This window comes from Monodon monoceros, unplaced genomic scaffold, assembly GCF_005190385.1.
Source record: "Monodon monoceros isolate NGI ecotype Baffin Bay Population unplaced genomic scaffold, NGI_Narwhal_1 Super_Scaffold_6, whole genome shotgun sequence".
In the NCBI taxonomy this organism is placed as follows: domain Eukaryota; kingdom Metazoa; phylum Chordata; class Mammalia; order Artiodactyla; family Monodontidae; genus Monodon; species Monodon monoceros.
Genome location: NW_021703783.1, coordinates 10565597 through 10584328, shown reverse-complemented (window position 1 = coordinate 10584328; position 18732 = coordinate 10565597). Strand labels below are relative to the sequence as shown.

The 18732-nt window shown below is 43.2% G+C and overlaps 1 protein-coding gene across 1 annotated transcript in view; it reads left to right on the top strand.

Moving 5' to 3' along the window:
• Positions 1 to 935: 935 nt before the first annotated feature.
• Positions 936 to 18732, top strand: part of GRIN2B (glutamate ionotropic receptor NMDA type subunit 2B) — a 544711-nt gene continuing 526914 nt past the window's right edge. Inside the window, exons 1-2 of the mRNA XM_029206241.1 lie at positions 936 to 955; positions 3997 to 4055. The gene's annotated coding sequence lies outside the window, so the exon portion shown is untranslated. The remainder of the gene's footprint in view (positions 956 to 3996; positions 4056 to 18732) is intronic.

Below are 18732 nucleotides of genomic sequence, written 5' to 3'. Positions count from 1 at the left end.
TTGAGTTAAAATTTATTTTGTCTCATATAAGTATAGCTACCTCTGCTCACTGGGTTTCTTTCCATTTGCATAGAGTATCTTTTTCCATCCCTTCACTTGATCCCTCTTGTGACAGAATTCTTAAGCTTGTGTACCTTCTCTTGATCCTGCAAGGTACCAGGCAAGGTACTGAGAGGTGTTCCTTTTGGTTTCTCAGGGGCAATGCTGAAGCTTACATTTGTGGTCTTTCCCTGGTCTGCAGATTCAGGTCACCTTTCTGTGTGTGCTCACTAGCGATCTGCCAAGGCAAGCTCTTGCTGCCATCAGGAGCGCACACAGAGATCCAGCCACAGGGTAGGCGTGCGTGTACGTGAGGCACGTGGAGCTTTGGGGGGATCCATGGGCAGAGCACCCCAATGGCTCCTGCGAGGGCTTCTTGATTGAGTCCATGATGCCTTCAGTAGGAGCCACATCCCTTTAATGCCCTCCCAGAGTTCTGTCTGCCACTCTCCCAGCCTCTTCATGCCTCCTAGTCATGCAGATCATGACAGTACTCTGGCTGGGGTGAGAGAGAAATATACTTCTTTGGCAGAGTCCTGCACATCTGTGGAAGCCAGGTACTCACTCACATACTCTCTCTCCCCTTCAGTAGGAAACAGATGGTCTCTCTTGGCACTGAGCTGTGCTACTTTGGGGGAGGGGTGACATGGGTAAAGTCAAGTTGTTCCTCTTACTATCTACAGTGCATCCAAATTCATGTGTGTGTGTGTGTGTGTGTGTGTGTGTATATGTATATATTTTATTTATTTATTTATTTTTTTGCTGGAACTTCACTGGACCTCTGGACTTCCACAAAGGCCCTCTTATCCATGGGTGATTATCTAAGACAGTGTTCTCCAGAGGCTCCTGAACCATAGCTGAGAGGGGGCTGGAGTCAGTCTGTGGGCCACTGCAGAGTCCACAGCTTGGGACCAAGGTCTGTATGCCTATTGCCTGGTGCCTGGGTGGGTGATACTCTTCCCGAGTCCCTTGGCATATGGTGCTGGATCCCACAGCTCCCACAAAGACATTTTTGTTAGTGGGTGTATGCCAAATTGCTGTTGTTGAAGGGGTAATACAAGTGAGGGATGTCTTTCAGCCATATTGCTCACGGGCGGGGGGGGGAGGCTTTTGAAGGTCATGATAGAATACCTATAAAAATTACTTGAAGCTGGTAAAATACCATTCATATTCATCTATTCAATCATCCATCCATTCATCCACCCAATCACCATCAATTCACCTTGATCAACCTATTCTTTCATTTATCAAATACTTATTAAACATCTACAATATGTCAATCTCTGTACTATGGCATGGACTCAGTGTAAGGAATTATTGGTTCTCTGATGAATATTCCTGAAAACCACTTTCTGAAGCAATGCCAGTAAATTAGAATCAGCGCTCTCTCAGAAATATTTAACCAGTGTGTACAGACTAATTGGCCACTAAAGGTTAATGTCTTATTTTAATGTTCCAGTTTAACGTTTCAGCTTCTTTCTCAAAGGTAGTGAAATTTTAAAACCTTTTCAGAGAAATTGTGCTTTCTGCAATAGCAATACAGATAAGCTCAAATAATCTGCTTTGCTTGATTTATCACAAGTAGCTACTTACGTGCTCTATTTGGCCAGAATCGTAAGTTTGTTATCACAGCATTTTCTCAATGTTATACATCTTTTAATGGCTGTCTTCCAGCACATTCTTGGGTTCACATTGTAGCATTTCTTAATTTATAAGCAGACTGAGAATTAATTATTTACAATTTGTTTAAATAACCGTATTGTAGACCTATAGTATGAAATATAGTAGCCAAGGTAGCAAAACCTACAACAACTTTTTGTTGTTTTATTAATTACAAAATATCATCACCACCCAACACCAAACAAATCCCTTCTGTATATATTATAAAAATTCTATGAAATGTTATTGCAGTTCCATCTATCCCAGATCTCCACACAAATAAATCTTTGCAAGAACGTTTAGGCCGGTGTGATGTGTAGTGGTTAAGAGCATGGCTCTGGAGGAAGACAGATTGGGTTTGTATCATGGCTCTGCAGATACTAGCTGTGTAACCTTAGACAAGTTACTTATCTTCTTTAAGTGTCAGTGTCTCCATCTCTAAGATGTGAACAGTAATGCCTATTTATGTGGCTGCAACTGAGAAAACTAGAGAAAGAACGCTTATGAAGCTCTGGTAAGATTCTTTGCCTAAGGTTTCCATAAATACTGGTTTTTAGTATCTGTGTTATTTTGACTAAACGGAGGGGAAGAGGTACCATGCAGTTCTTATTTTTTCTACACTTTAGCTGTAGATTATTTTGTGGTAATATATTTTGCATGTTTCATATAGAATTAGGTTCAGCTGTGAGTTACAGAGGGCTAAAACAACAGTGGCTTTAAAGATATAGACCACCCCACTTTCTGTATAAAAGTTAGGCTCTCCAGGGCTGGTGTGTAGTGGTTCTATTCCCTGAAGTTTCCAGGAATCAAGAATCCTTAGAGTTTACTCCTCTGCCATCTTGAGGTTTCAACCATTGTCCTCATGACCTAGGATGTTAGCTAGAGCCCCAGTCACCATCTTAAGATGCAGAGTGGAGGAATACTTAAAAAAAAAAGTGGATGAAAGCAAAGGATATAAGACAGTGACCTTTTGAGGGAGGTCTCCAAAAGCTGCCACATATTTTCATATTTATCCAATTGTCCAGAATCTAGGCACATGTTCAGACTTAGTTGGAATGGAGGATAGAAAACGTATTCTCTGTTCTGAGTGGATATTTGTTCAGCTTAGAATTGCAAGTCCTCTTACTGGGAAGGAATGGAGAGAATGGGTACTGGAGAACACTGGCAGACATCTCGCACAGTATGTAACCTGTGTATTAAACAGACTCAACTCTTTGTAGTATAAATGTGAATGATTTATTTGTCCAATAACTTCTACCAACTTTGCTCTGCTCAACCACCTTTTCCTCCTGGGAGCCAGCTCCCCTAATGATATTTCAGTCTGGTTCCTTGTACTTACTCACTCTGGGCTCTTCAGAACAGTCTCACTTCAGTTTGTGAGCCCCAATCTCTTCATTTAAAAACATCTATCTGAAATTTAGTTCAAAACTCTCCTCCTCCTCCCCCCCAGTTCATGCTGGATTAGTAGTTCCAGGGATCTAGAGGTTAGAGGCACCTGGCACCATGGGCTCCCTTTCATCTTCCCCTTTCCTTCTACTTACCTCTCTGAGACTGAGTCAGGGACAAGCATAAGGGACACAGACAGTGACCTCTTCCTACCTTTCTTTTGACCATTCTCACTGCTCTGGCTGGTTGCTTGAAGGCCCAGTGGAAGCAGTAGGGATTCCTTTAAGCCTTGCTGATACGTCTCCATCCTGCATGCTCCATTGGCATTGGTAGTCCTTTGTAAGCTTCATGGCCATCTGCCCTTCATGGCCTCCTACTCGGGGTCTATAGCCACTTGTGGAATCTATCTTCTGCACGCCTCAGGAAACAGGAACCCAAGGGGACCATACGCCCCTCTCAGCCAGGCTACGCCCTGGTGCCCTGCTCTGTGGTGTTCCTTCTCCTGCACTGGCGGCAGGTCAACAAGCCTGGTGGCCTCAGACTGCTTAGACATCTGTTGACTGAAAGAAAAATGTACAGTGTAAGAGTTGTAAGTTTCAGTTTTATTCAGGGACTTCACTGAGGACTGTTGCCTGGGAAACAGCCTCTCAGTAGCTCTGAGGGGATTGCTCCGAAGAGGTAGGAGAAGAAGCCACTATGTATATATGATTATGGCTAGGGAATGCATGCAATCACGTATACATCATGAGGAACAGATTTCTCAGTTAATGGTTTTAGTGAGTTTCTATGTATGGGAAAATGTAGGAATCTGGGTTCATTAAAATTTTTTCCTGAAATATCCCTAACTATCTAAGGGTGTTTTTCCAAAGCACAGAGTGCCTTATCTTGTTTTTCGTCCTGAATTCCTTTCAGGGTGTCCTGGAGGTCAGCGGCTGCAGTGGGTGATGACTCGATCCTTGGAGAACTGGATGGTGAGCAACAGTCTTTGCTTTACACACTCAATGGGGGCAAGTTCTGCCCCCTTCTTTTTTTTCTATTGTGGTAAAATATATAAAAACACAAATTTGCTATTTTAACCTTTTTTCAGTGTTTAATTCAGTGGCCTTAATTACATTTACAGTGTTGTACAACCATCACTACTATCTGTATTTCCCAAAGTGTTTCATCACCCAAACACCCGTACCCATTAAGCAAAAACTCTCTGTTTTCCTCCCTTCATCCCCTGATAACCTTGAATCTACTTTGTGTCTCTTTGCATTTGCCTATTCTAGGTATTTCATATAAGTGAAATCATACAATATTTGTCCTTCTTGTTTGGCTAATTTTACTTAACATGATGTTTTCATGGTTTATCCATGTTGTAGCATGTATCAGAAGTTCATTCTTTATTGTGGTTGATTAACATTCCATTGTATGTATATAGCACATTTTGCTTATCCATACTTTTTGGCTATTGTGAATAGTGCTGCAAAGAACATTGGCATACAAATATATGTTTGAGTTCCTGTTTTCAGTTCTTTTGGGTGTATATCTAGGAGAGGGATTGCTGGGTCATACGGTAATTTTATATTTATCTTTCTGAGAAACTGACAAACTGACTTCCACAGCATGTGCACCAGCAATGTAGTAGGGTCCTAATTTCTCCACATCCTTGCCAACACTTGTTATTGTCCCCTTTTCTGATTATAACCGTCATAGTAGGCATGAAGTCATACCTCATGCATTGTGGTTTTGATTTACATTTCCATGATGACTAATGATGTGAAGCATCTTTTCACGTGCTTGTTGGCCATTTGTATATCTTTTTTAGAGAAATGTTTATTCAGGTCCTTTGCCCATTGTTTTAAACTGGGTTGTTTGTCTTTTGGGGACTCTTACCTTCTTGTAGCTACTACAGCGAGAGAAGAAAGAGGAGAGCTTCTCTTCAGGCTGCTGAGTTATCCAAGAAGTCATCTTCTCACACCTCTGGTCTTCCTCTTGTGGCTGTTTATGAATCAGTTTGGGCTCTGTTGTCTCTGAAGTTGGAGGAGGGGGTGCAGTAATGTGATGCTCACAGCAAGAAGTAGGCTTTAAAAACTGCATTCCCAGTATTCACCTCTGGAGGTTCAAGAAGATCTTAATCAGATCTTACACGAACCTGTTTCACTTATGCGTAGAATAATTCAGCCTTAGGACAGGAAGAGACCTTAGAGTTCATCAGGTCCAACCCCATGATTTTACAGATACGGCCTCGCAGGTCCTGAAAGGTGAAGTAACTTTGTCCACTGTTTTGCTAGTTTATAAGTGATTTTTTAAATGCCTGGTTTATGTGTCACTATGACTGGTTGTAAAAGTGTGCCTTCCCTTTTTGTAATCTGGAAGACAACACATTAGAGATACGACCTATTTCTGTTTTCCCTTCTTCATGTGACAGAGGTTCAAGGGGAAAATATTTTGCTGTCATTTCTAACATATGGGTGGTTTCTCGGCTTTTGGGGATCAGGCTGTTGTACCAGGTGAACACAGATGAGCATTACGCTTGCCTAGTACTCTGCTCTTTGCAGAGTGGTAGCATTTTCTTTCTTTCTTTCTTTCTTTTTTTTTTTTTTTAAAGCAAAGCTTTTATTTATTTATTTTTATAAACTTTATTTATTTATTTTTGGCTGCGTTGGGTCTTCGTAGCTGCGTATGGTCTTTCTCTAGTTGTGGGAGCAGGGGCTACTCTTCATTGCAGTGCATGGGCTTCTCATTGCGGGGGCCTCTCTTGTTGCGGAGCAGGGGCTCTAGGCGCGTGGGCTTCAGTAGTTGTGGCATGTGGGCTCAGTAGTTGTGGCGCATGGGCTTAGTTGCTCAGTGGCATGTGGGATCTTCCCGGACCAGGGCTCGAACCCGTGCCCCCTGCATTGGCAGGCAGATTCCTAACCACTGCACCACCATGGAAGTCCTGGTATCATATTCTTACAACATCCTGACAATTAGTGAGCAGGTGAGTATTCCTACTGGATGGGTAAAGACATGACCAAGATCATCAGTAAACTGGGGGCAGCTTCTGGTGCAGGTGACAGTCCCTCATCTCTGTGAAGGTAGTCTGGCTGCCACCCTACTGATGATCAGCAGGCTGCAGTGGAAGGAACATGAGGATGTAGAGTCAGAGAACTCAGGCCCCATTCCCCTGACCCACTGCTACCTTAGGCAAGTCACTTTATCTTTCTGATTCACAGTCTCCTCACCTGTGAAGTGGAGACAAAAATAACACTGATCTATCCAATTGTTGTGGGAATCAAGACAGAAAGTCGAATTAAAGTCTTTAATGAACATAGAGAGTTATACAAATGTTAGTGATTTCTGTTATCTGGCTGTCTAGGCAGGGGGTCACTTTGTGTATTATAAATAAGACTTTGTAAGGTTTAATGGCATTAGAAGCCTAGGAGAGTTTCAGAGGACTCCTGCAGCAGGAAAGATGACGTGCTCTTCATCCTTAGGTCTTATCCTAACCGTAACCACTGTTATTTAGAATTCAACAGACATAACAAGCTAAGTCTTCTTGAGATATTCTCCACTTTGTAAATACAAACTTGCCTTTTACAGTTCTTTCACCCTCGGAAAGATGCAACGTTTAACTCATTCCACCTAGCATTTGAAAGGTCAGTTGTGAAAATCTGAAAATCTTTCTAACATACAAATCCAGTCACAACGCTCTTATTATTAAAACCTTTTTACTCCCCGTGGCTCACAAAGTCCAAATTCCATAGCTGCAAATCCTTTTCCTGTCCAAGTGGATGAGAAATATGTAAATGGATCTGATAATCAAACCCGTGCCCTGGGTGTGCAAGGCCTACCGCAGTGCAGCCCTGGTCTGTGTGCTCAGTCTAACCTCCCGCCTCTGGTTCCCACACACCCACGGCACGGGCACAGCCCCTCTTACCTGGGACCACAGACGCCTGCCTGTCCTGGCTCTTTGTTTGCTGGGCCTGCCTCAGCTGCACAGATGCCCTGCTCCCTCGTCACTTTCGTGTTTACCCTTTAAGATGCAGCTCAGAAGCCACGTCATCTGTGAAACCACCTCTGACCTCTTCTTCCTCACAGGGAGGATTAATCATTCTTTCTCTGTGTGAAAATAAGCATTTCCCACGTGATTCTGTCTTTTGTTCTATTTCATTTGAGATTTTGTCTAGCCATTAGTCCTTCAGCATTTTGAGGGCTGGTCAGAATCTTACTCTTTGTCTCTCTGCACCCTAGTGCCCAGTGCCATATGTGGAAACAGCAGGTGCTCAATACATGTTTGCTGCATGAAAGTTTGCGGAAGACCATAGGGCAAGATACACTGATAAGATAAATGGGAACTTGTTCGTGTTGTCTGATTTAAAACTCGCCAACAGTCCCTAGAGCCTGGAACTATGCCCATTATTGCTTTGGGTCTCCATCCCCTCCGTCCAAGACTGAAAAGATTTCTCCCTTCTCTAGTCATTAATTAGACATGAATGAGACAATACAACAAGGCCACCCTCCTGACCTCTGGTGTAGCCAATCAGTCCGTTAATTGGAGAGACAGGGCCTGTGACACCAGCAAGCTGTGTGACTGTAGCCGATCTCTCCTAGTCTCTGGGCTTCAGGTTTTGGAATCAGGGAGTTAGACTTCATATTCTCAGAGGTCCCTCTCGGTCCTGACTATTTATCTTTTACACGGTTGATCCTGGGAAAGCTGAATAAGGTGGAGGACAGGTAAATATATTTCAACTGGGGTAGACACAGTGGCAGGAGAAGGGGCAGGATCGGGGTAGGTCAGGTATCAGCATGAAAACCCTGGCATCCCTTCGAAACTATGGTGTCCTGGGAATTCCCTGGCGGTCCGGCGGTTAGGATTCCGCGCTTCCACTGCAGGGGCCCAGGGTTCCATCTCTGGTCGGGGAAATGAAAGCCACGCGGTATGGCCAAAAAAGAACAAAAAACCTAGAGTGTCCTGTTGTTGTTGTTGTCGTCTACTCGTTCCTCTTAGCACAAGAGTAACGGCTTCTAGCTCAAAACGCCTTCTTCAGAATGCTAACCGCTTCCCCATGATGCCCCCTAACCCTGGAAATGTTTCCTCACACCTGGTCACATGATCCTTCCGAATATCCCCTACCCACCCTTTGAGCTCTGTGTGCTCTTTTCTGCACCTCCCCAGAATCTCAACAAGTTAATGCCTATGAGATCAGAATGGGAAACAGCGGAAGGGTCAGATGAAGCCTAGCATATACTTACTTGGATGAGAGCAGAGGAGTCAGTGAAGAGGAATAAGAATGGGAGGTCAGTGAGCTCTCTGGACAGAAAAGAGGACATGGAAAAAGGGAAGGGTCGGTGTTGGGAGGGAGGGCTGGGGAATGAGACAGACTTAGGAATTTTACTGCAGGTCTGTTGTACGGCAGATTTTTTTTTTTAGGAAGGAGCTTTCTGAAAGAAAATATAAGGTATGAGGATTGCACACCAGCACACAGGGTGAGGATAAGAATATTTCAAGAGCATAGAGTTAAATATTTTACAAAAGGCATTGTATTAATTTTGGTATGTCTTTTATTAAGTGAAAAGTAGAGACATTTATTGGATGGACTGGCTATAATTAAATATTTAGATAAATTCTAATATTTATTGCTCCAGAAGGGACAAAGTCCAACAACTAACCAAAACTGAGAAGCCTGCTATCAAGAAAAGGGCTAAAAGAAACATTTTGTCTTCTTTTATTTATTTATTTATTTATTTATTTTTGGCTGCCTTGGGTCTTCGTTGCTGCGCGCGGGCTTTCTCTAGTCGCGGCGAGCTACTCTTCGTTGCGGTGTACTGGGCTTCTCATTGCGGTGGCTTCTCTTGTTGCGGAGCGTGGGCTCTAGGCGCTTGGGCCTCAGTAGTTGTGGCACACAGGCTTAGTAGTTGTGGCGCACGGGCTTAGTTGCTCTGCGGCATGTGGGATCTTCCCGGACCAGGGATCAAACCCATGTCCCCTGCATTGGCAGGCGGATTCTTAACCACTGCACCACCAGGGAAGTCCCAATGTCATGAAGCTTTTGCCGCATGTTTTCTTTTTGAATTTTATTTTCTTTTTAAATTTTTATTTTTTTGAATTTTATTTATTTTTTATACAGCAGGTTCTTATTAGTTATCTATTTTATACATATTAGTGTATGTGTGTCAATCCCAATCTCCCAGTTCATCCCACCACCACCCCACCGTCCACTTTCCCCCTTGTCTTCTTTTATTATAGTGAAGAAAATGGGAGGCAAAACAGATTAAGGGAAAAGAACAAAAAATGAAAAGAGGACACAAAATGCCCAGTGTTAAGGAGACCGAGCACCAGCCATGATCCAGTGACCCCAGCACAGCACTTCCCCCTCGATTTCCCACCGCAGCAGCTTCCCCTTACGAAATAAGAACAGGGTAACGCTGGCTAGTCAGAAAAATGTTGCTCAGAATTCAACTAAAGATAAGTAACAGCAAAGATATATCCAGTTCCTCGGCGAACTACTTGATGTTGCATAGCAACAACTGCCTAGTTTTATTTCTGTCACAGTATTGCCATAAGGAAGCTTTGAAATTAAGTATTTTTAAAAAACTTAAACAAACAAGCTAGCATACCTCACTGCACCCAACCAAGTCACCTGCCCCCTTCTAAATTAGAAAGGCAGCCTCTCAAAGCAGGAGATAATTAAGGTGGTAAAAGGAGAAACAAAAATTTATTGGGTCCTTACTAATAATCTCTTTCTGATTTATCTCACTTAATCCTGACAAGAACCATGTGAGGCCCGTCTTGATCCCAGTTTGCAGATGGGGAAACACACCTAGAAGCATACAGTAACTTGACCAAGGTCACCCAGCCAAGAAGGGGCAGAATTGGGTTTTAAACATTCCCCTCACCCTTTTTCTGTCTGATCAGTAATCTAGTGCTTTCCCATCACTGCAGTACAGTGAGGCCTGAAACTGACTGTGGAAACAACTCTCACCCCTTCTGAAGGTGTCTGCAGCACACTAGTCATACCTCCAGGACATCTGGAAATGTTTGGACCCACATCTGACCCCGTGGGCCGGCTGTTTCATGGTACAGATTTACCTGAGAAAATCTGAGTGTGTGATTAGTCTAGTGCAAGGAGTGCAGAGAAAGGCAGAGACTGTGAAGACACAGTCTTTCCTCAGGGCACTTGTGTTCTGATCTATTTGAGGGGAGTCACAATTCCTGGTATTGGCATTTACAGACAGGTGTTTAGGAGTTATTCAGGAAATAAGTTTTCTATGAACTGAGACATTGACTTTGATCCTTTGCCTTTTATAAGAAGGAATAATACACCAAATGCAAGGAACCCAAGCTGTAGACATTTTTGAAATCTCCTCTGCTTACAACTTGGGGGTGCGTGTCATGGAAAGATCTCACTTCCGATTGCCAACCACCCATGTGGTCCTTACATAGAGGAGGAATTTAATTCAACAGACATTCACTGAGTACCTGTTGTACCAGGGTACAGAGCTGTATTATCATGACCTCTGATCTCAAGAAATTCTTCAACCTCATTGAGGAGGTAAATAGCATACATACAGTTAATACTGTGTGATGGATGAATGTTATAACAGATGTAGGCTTAAAGTACAGCAGGGGCACAAAAATAGGTGTCATCCAGTCTGGTACATCAGAAAATGCTTTTTTGGAAGAGCACCCACATGATCATGTTAATGCAGGTCTCGGAATCACTGAAGCATTCCACGTAAAAAGACAGCATGCGGTCATGAATCCACAGCAGCTCAGGAAGCCTGGAGTATAAACTGTTGGGAGGGAGATGACATTGGAGAGATGAGTAGGAGTCAGTGATGGTGTGGTATCTGTGTACACTGGGGGTGGAGTTTTGGTACAAGGTTAGGGAGAGGCATTCATTCAAAGGATGATGCCAACCATTGACAGATTTAGAAGGGGGGGGGTAACCTGCTAAAATCTGTGCCTTAAGAAGGCATATCTAGTGGCAGTTAGGAGGAAGTAGATACAGCTGGGCAAGATTAGATGGAGAAAGGTCAGGAAAACAAATTTGAAGAGATTTCTTTGCCAGAGTTCTCTTAAAAATGTCGAATGTGGGAATGAATACTGTGAAATGGCTCTGTTGTGGGTATTCTCTCTTTGTCCCTCCAGACCCACTCTCTACTCTTTCTACTATGACTCTAAGAGGCTGACCTTCTGAAAATGTCCCCTGCCTTTTGGTTTCTCATTGGGTTCAGTCAGTGGGAGTCACTAGCAGGAGATTCAAGGGTAGGCAGAGAGACAGGACAGGAAATTTACACACACCCCTCCACTGGGCCTTTGTCAGTAGCTCTATTGCGAGGTCACAGTTCTAGCTGGGAGGTCCGTTTTCCATAGGCATAGCTGGTTCTGGGTCCTAGAGCTACAGTTCTGTCCTTACTCTTTTTTTTTTTTTTCTGTCCTTACTCTTGTCGCTTCAGACCCAGCAGTGGCTAGCTTAGGGGAGCGTAACCGTCTCTTGCTAGTTCCCTTAGCCTACTTGTAAGCAGACAGGGTAGGGGTCCCTGGAGAAAGAGAACCAGGCGTGGCTTTCTTGACTCAAGAAAAGCCCTTTGGGGCCTAAACCATTTTGTGATCTAAGCCTGGCCACAATGCTTGCCCTTGAACAGGTCTCAGAAATAATGATTTTAAGGAAACAAAAGAACAAACTGTTATCAAGCAAGAGAAGTAACAATAACAAAGATAGCAAATCAGTTGTAAGGACTCCCAGTTCTTTTTCAGTGGTAAAGACTAGCCTGAAGTCTTTAGAAACTAGCTCTTCTTGAGCTGTTGTGCAGAATTTAAATCCCCCAGGCGCTTAAACCCCAGAACAATTGGAACCTAAGGGATGATGATGGTGTTGACCTTTTCTCACCCTGGATGACTTCAATCAACTAAAGCTTGGACTCTGTTGACCAGACTGCCCAAGCCCCTTCATGAATATGCATGTACCCTTAGCTTAAAACTTACCCAATTTTGTTTTCCAGGGAGGCACTGCTTTGGGAAAGATTCCCTGTGTTCTCCTTACTTGCTGCAATTTAAAATAAATTCTTCCTTCTCCCACTCTCTGGCTTGGATGTGTCTTTTGGCTTGACACCCAACAAGAGGGGAACCCAGTTTTCAGGTAACATGCTTACACCTTTGTAAAAAGTCCCTTCGTCATCCAAGTATCTTAAGTTACCATGTTGGGATGTGATCCAGTTTCCTGCTGGGACCCTGACTAATACAGTCATGGAAAACTCTCCTTGAGAAGCATCTGTTGGCTTCGTGCTCGATGGTCTGGGGCAGAGAGAATGAGCGTTTGAACCAAGGCTGGCATAGAAAATGTGAAGCGGAGGACACAGGTTGGAGAGATTCTCAGGGAGGAGAACCGACAGTGCGGTTGGTAGGTGGGGAGGAGGTAAGAGAGCATCTAGGGTGGCTTCTTGGCTTCGGGCTGAGTTGGGTGGTATCTTTCACCAAATTACAGAACACAGAAGGAAGGACAGGTGCTAAGGAGAATATGAATAGTATTTGGGGGACATATTAAATTCAGACTGCTTCTGGGCCCTTTAGGGGGAGGGACTGTTGTTCATCTGCTGACGTGAATGAAGAACACGCATAGCTCAAATTTTTTTTTCATTGCTGCTCGGAATTTTCCCTGTTTACTTTTGCCAGTCTTTTCCTCACAATCTTTGAAAATATACATATCCTTGGGTGTAAATATATAGTTTCTGGTATCTTTTTTTTTTTTTTTTGAGAATAATTTCTTTTTTCCTGCTGTTTTATTTTATTTAAAAAAATTTTTGGCCACTCTGAGCAGTTTGTGGGATCTTAGTTCCCTGACCAGGGATTGAACCCTGTGCCCTGGGCAGTGAAAGCATGGAGTTCTAACCACTGGACCGCCAGGGAATTCCCACTGGTATCTTTATTGTGACAAGAGAGCCAGATAGCTAAAAATGTTGAGAACCTAGGGCCATATTGATCTTCTTAAAAGGCCCACACTTGTCCCTGTTTTCTCTTTATCGAGCTAAAGCAAGGTCTCTTTAAGACAGACATGAAAAAGCCTTCAGCTGCCAGCCAGTCAGGCACTGCTAAGCGCCCACACCCCCTTCTAGTCTCCAGTCTCCACTGCAGAGGGCACACTGCCCATGCCTGTCACAAGGTGGCAGCCCTGGCCAACCGACCTGTGTGAACAAGTGGGTGTTGACATGAATCTCCCTGCCTCTGCCACCCAGTCAGTTCTCATCCCCATTGCAACCTTAGCTCAAAAACCTTCCACAATTAGAGAAAAGGAGTTCAAATTCCTTAGCCTGACGACCAAGTCACACCCAGAACAATGAAGGAGGAAGCAGAGGCCATGATATTTGTAATGGTAATTAAGGGAATATCCCTAGGGGAGAAAGGAGCTTTTAGGGAATAAGAATGGGGATTTCTAGGTCTCATTCCATTGCCTGAGGGTGGGGTATGACTTTAACTGGGGGAAGCAGTGGATTTCCTTCTATTCTTCCATTTTTTTTTAGCCTGCAATTCTTTTAAAATGCTTATTGCCTATATTGTTCCTACTGTTGATTCAGCAGGCAAACATATACTGGCTTTATTGTAATTTTTCTTCACGTTTGTCTTTTATCCCTAATTAGATTTTTAAGTCCTAGCATTTTATGTTCCTTACAACCCACAGATTTTGCTGTGCTTAAAGCAGGTGTCAAAAAAACACTTGTTGAATAAATGCGTGAATATATTGCTACGTGTAAATCACCAACATAGAGCTCACCTTGAATGGAAAGGCCTGAGGCAAGCGCCCAGTTTACCCTTTAAGGACAGCCCTTATTTCTTTTAATCTTCACTCAGCTAATTATCTCAAGGTCAGTGAAGCTTGAGAGTAGGAAAAAGATTATTATAAAGAATGGAGTCGAGTTCAGTAGGTTAGTGCAGAGGCTCAGCTACTTGCTTGCTGTAGAATCTTGAGCAAATTACTTCATCCACTCAGACCGTATTTCTTTATCCATGAGACGAATCCATTATGGAGAGTCAGCACAGCACGCTGAAAGGAGCTTGATCATCAATCAAAAGGTGTTGGTTCTAGTCCCTGCTCTGTTGTTAGTGGTATTATCTTAACCTCCTTAAGCCTCAGTTCTAAAATTCTATGTATGTGAACACTTAAACAACTGAAACTAGAACCATGCACGTGTGGATTAGATCTATTGCTGTATTAGAAATCACCCCCGAATTTAACAGCTTAAAAGAACAAATGTTTATGATCTCATGCAGTTTCTGGGAGGTTCTGACTCAGTCTCTCACAGGGTTGCAGTCCCATTGTAGATCCAGGGCTACAGTTATCTCAGGGTTTCATTGGGGCTGGAAAAGCTTGAGCTTCCAAGCTCATTCAAGTGATTATCGCAGACCTCAGTTCCTCAGTGGCTAATGATTGGAGTCTTCAGTTCTTTACCATAGGGCTGCTCACAGCATCGCAGCTGTCTTCCCCCAGAGCAAGAGATCCAAGAAAACTAGAGCTAGAGATACAGGTACAGATAGATGGGGGAGCAGGGGGAACTCAACACTGGGCTGCAGTCTTTTATCACCTAATAATCTTGGAAGTGACCTCCCATCATTTCTGCTGTGTGTTGTTGGTCACGTAGACCAATCCTGGTACAGTGTGGGAGCAAATTACTCAAGGGTGTGAACACCCAAAACAGGGATTATTGGGGGCCATTTCGAGGCTGGCTACCACAGTGCTCAACAGTGGAATTAACAGTCTTGTCAAGTACTACTCCTTCCCTTTCTCATCTCCTTTGATCTCTCCCCAGCCAGAGTATAATCTTGTTCTCCCCTGTGTCCCCCTGTGCCTGGCACATGCTATGTGCTCACTATTCGTTGAGATGAAATGAATGAGTATTACACTTTCTCCATGCTTTTTTTTTTTTTTTTTGAAAAAAACATGAGACGGAAGGAATCTTAGCGAGACTTTACTGTACCTTATCTCTTTACAGATATGGAAATCAAGGTCCAGAAAGAGCTCCTTATTTGTTAGCAGTGGAGCTCAGGCTAGAATCTGATCTCTAAACGGATTCCCATTCTCTGTATTTTCTACTTCCCTCTCTCTTAACTTCAGTCTTTGTAACTTGGAATTATCCTTGACACAGAATTTAGTAGCTCTGTTAATAGATCACCTGCCTCTGCTGCTCTGCCTTTTGTGCCATCGCCTTCGTTCCACTTCTATTGAAATATTCAGTAATGCTTTCGTCTGATTTTCCTTCTATATTATAATTTCCTCTTTCTGTTCACCTTCCGATTCCCTGGCCCTAACCCTAAACATACTGAATGGCCAAGGTTTCATGGATATTAAATTCTGATATTAACTTGCATTATCATCTTCCATGCTCTGTTTATTTTTTATTCTTGTAATACAGTTCATAATTATGTGTCTGAAAGGGTTTGTAGTTTAAAAGGCAAAGGCAAAAATCCTTTTGCAGTAGGTCCTATTTAAATCACAGACCTCATTTTTGCTTCGTTTCTCCATTTCTTTCCCTTGTCTATTACTAGCCTCATGGGAAAAAAAAATTATTTGAGATCTCAGCATTTCTAGAGTGAAGATGCCTCTTGCGCACTTGCTGATATGTGAAGCAGCCTTCTTCCCTCTCCCCTCTCTGATGATGGCACTTTTCCCGTGAAGCTATTACAGCAGGTTCCAACCACATTACATTATTTACACATGTGTCTCCCCTGTTGGACTGGGCACCCTGAGGGTAAGCATCATGGCTTGCTCATTGTTTGTGCACTCCAGTATCTCATGGTATAGTTCCTAAGAGGGTCTTCATACATATTTGTCAAGGTGAATCAACCAACTCTTCATGTCATTTCCAAGATTAAAGTGTCCTCTTCCTAGTAATGATCATTCTTACATAAGATCTTGTATTTCTCTGAGTTAGAGACAGGGATTGTTTACTTTTTCAGGCTATCATTTGCTCTCCCTGGAGTGTTCTATAGTCCTAAGTCTGACCTGAATGACCAGAGCCATTTGAAAGCCCTCCCGCCCAAGGCAATGTACAGTTGTCCCTTGGTATCCGTGGGGGGGACTGATTCCAGGAGCCGCCAGTAGATGGCAAAATCCGCGGATGCTCAGGTCCCAAAGTGCGCCCTCCGTATGAGTGGTTCCACATCCACGGATTCAGCCATCCTCAGTTCTGTAGTGCTGTACGTATTTATTGAAAAAAACGTGTGTATAAGTGGATCAACACAGTTCAAACCCGTGTCGTTCAAGGGTCACCCATAATTTGAGGTGTGCCTGGAAAACCTCTCCCCATCAAGTGTGGTCCTTTTTCGGATAAATCCAAACCCCTTCTCATTGGAGACTGAAGACTTATCTTACCAGAGGCTCCTTTTGAAATCCAGATGTCTCAAGCAGAGGCTGTGGCTTGTCTCTCGTCTGCTGGCACCTTAGCAGGGTTAATATTTTAGTAGAAAGAGCTACAAGAGCAAAGCAGATTCCCGTTAGAATGAAGTCTTTGGTCTGGAGTGGAGGTGGGGAGGGAGATGATGAAAGTGGGGGTGGGAAGAGCATATACGAAGTGCAGCCTGCCCTCCTCACTTACCCCGCGTGGTGGACAGCAGCTGCTGTAAAGAGGGGGGAGAAGCAGAAAAATGCCCTTCGTCCTGTCACTCTCGCTCTGGCTTCCTGCTCTTCTCTTCTTCTCGCGTATACTTCGTGAGAATCAGCCCTGAGGGTGCCACCGCTCCTCTACTTTGGTGACCACAGCAGCCTGGAGGGTCACTCTGCTGCATGCAGCTCCAGCAGCCCTAGGCAGGTTGTAGGGACACTTCTGCCTGGCAGAGGGTGCTGTGCTGGCAGCCTCCCTCTGTCAAGGATGGCCTTTCCTCAGCCACTTCAAAGTTACCGCTCCAAAGTTAACAACTGCAAAGTTACTTGTTTTTCTGTGCTGCCACACAACGTAACCCATTTGCTGGATGACAGATATTTACTTTTAAAGTTAAAATCATTCAAGTTAATTGAAGTTATTTTTGAGAATTTAACTCCCCCCCACCTCCCGCCCCATCTAAATTCTTAGATGGCGTTAAAGACTCAGGTGATGCCAGGAAACAGGGTTGGATGTTGACTGCCCTCCTTTTGCAGCAAGAAGGTATATTTGCTGCCCTTTACTGATGGCTGCGTCTTCACCCTTATTCAGGCCACCCACAGAGCAGGGGTAGATCTAGGGCCCCAGGAACAGGCTGTATGCCTTTGAGGATTTGGGTGTCCTCTGGCTGAGCACATTCATGATGGTTCATTCCTCTGGTCTTAAGGAAATGCTTAGCTCAAGGCAGAGTCTGGGTGAGAGGTGCTGGGCTGGATGTGGTACCCAAGGAGGGGGGCCTTCGTGGCCCACCTTAGTAGTTCCAGGCGCGTTCTAGGCCTTGCCATGGTGATGAGAGTGCCTGTGCATGACTGGCCCATGACCACCCTGTTATCACTGATGTGTTCTGGGCAAACCCAGCAGCCAGCAGCATAACCCTCAGAGAGTCTTTCACCTGTCCCATGGAACTTCTGCCCTGTTATTCCTGGGAACTGCCCTGGGATGGACACCATATCCTTACCCCCGGGCTCCTCAGAAATTGCTCTCCAGTTGCATTTAGGCCTGTGAAGCAGGAACTGCTGGAGCTGCCTAATGCTTCTTAACATTTCAGTGTTGTTACATTTATAATGTTATTCAATTTAAAAATAATTGTATTTTCTACTTTGCAATTCTTATGTTCTCTTTCATTCAGCTGTTTAATAATGTCAAATGCTTAGAACCCAGATTAGAATTTCTTACAATGGTCTCTGATTAAACCCCAATAAAAGTACAGTCAGGAAAACTCATAATATAAGGCATGCTGACTAAACTCTTGGAAGCTCAATTTACATTTTGTAAATCTTAAACTAATTTGAGGATTATGCCTTAAACTAAAAAGCTTTATGGGTACTTTGGCAAAATATTAACAATAATAAATTTTTAAAAAAAACCCAAACTTAGGTAGTTTTGTTCATTCATTCATTACTTTGCCTATTTTCAAAAAATGATTTGAGACAATGTACCATAATTCTTTAAACCCACTGAAATAAAAATACAAGGATGAAGACAAACCAATGAAAGACACTGAATAATTATTCTGGACTGAGGGAAATGTCTACTTTTAAGTTCAAGACTTAGTTTCAGGTTTTCCTATAGCCAAGGCAAAAAGAGAAGCGCATTCGGTTACATCTCTCTCATATCGATTATGAATAAGCATATTGGACAAATGTCTTCCTGGAGCTAAATTGTAAAAAAAAAAACAAAAAACAACAACTATATTGTGAACCTTTGGGGATGTTGATCAAGATAGTAGGCATATCTTCAACTGAATAAGATGCTTTTTATTTAGTATTAGCTATACCAAGTTTTGATTTGTAAAAAGAGGGCATGGTATTAAATTATAATTTGTAAAACCATTTCTATAAAGAGCTAGAGTAGTATTCAGATATATAAGTTTCTGCTGAGATGACATGATATAGCTTAGGAATTCTAAAAGAAATACAAGGACAACAAAAAGTTATAAAGTTGCCATAGTCTGTCTGTCTTGAGCATCAGCAGTCTTCACTGGGTTTTTACTGGGAACTTAGAAATGACACTTCAGAATCGAGGTTACTGGTGGGAATCTGAACCCCA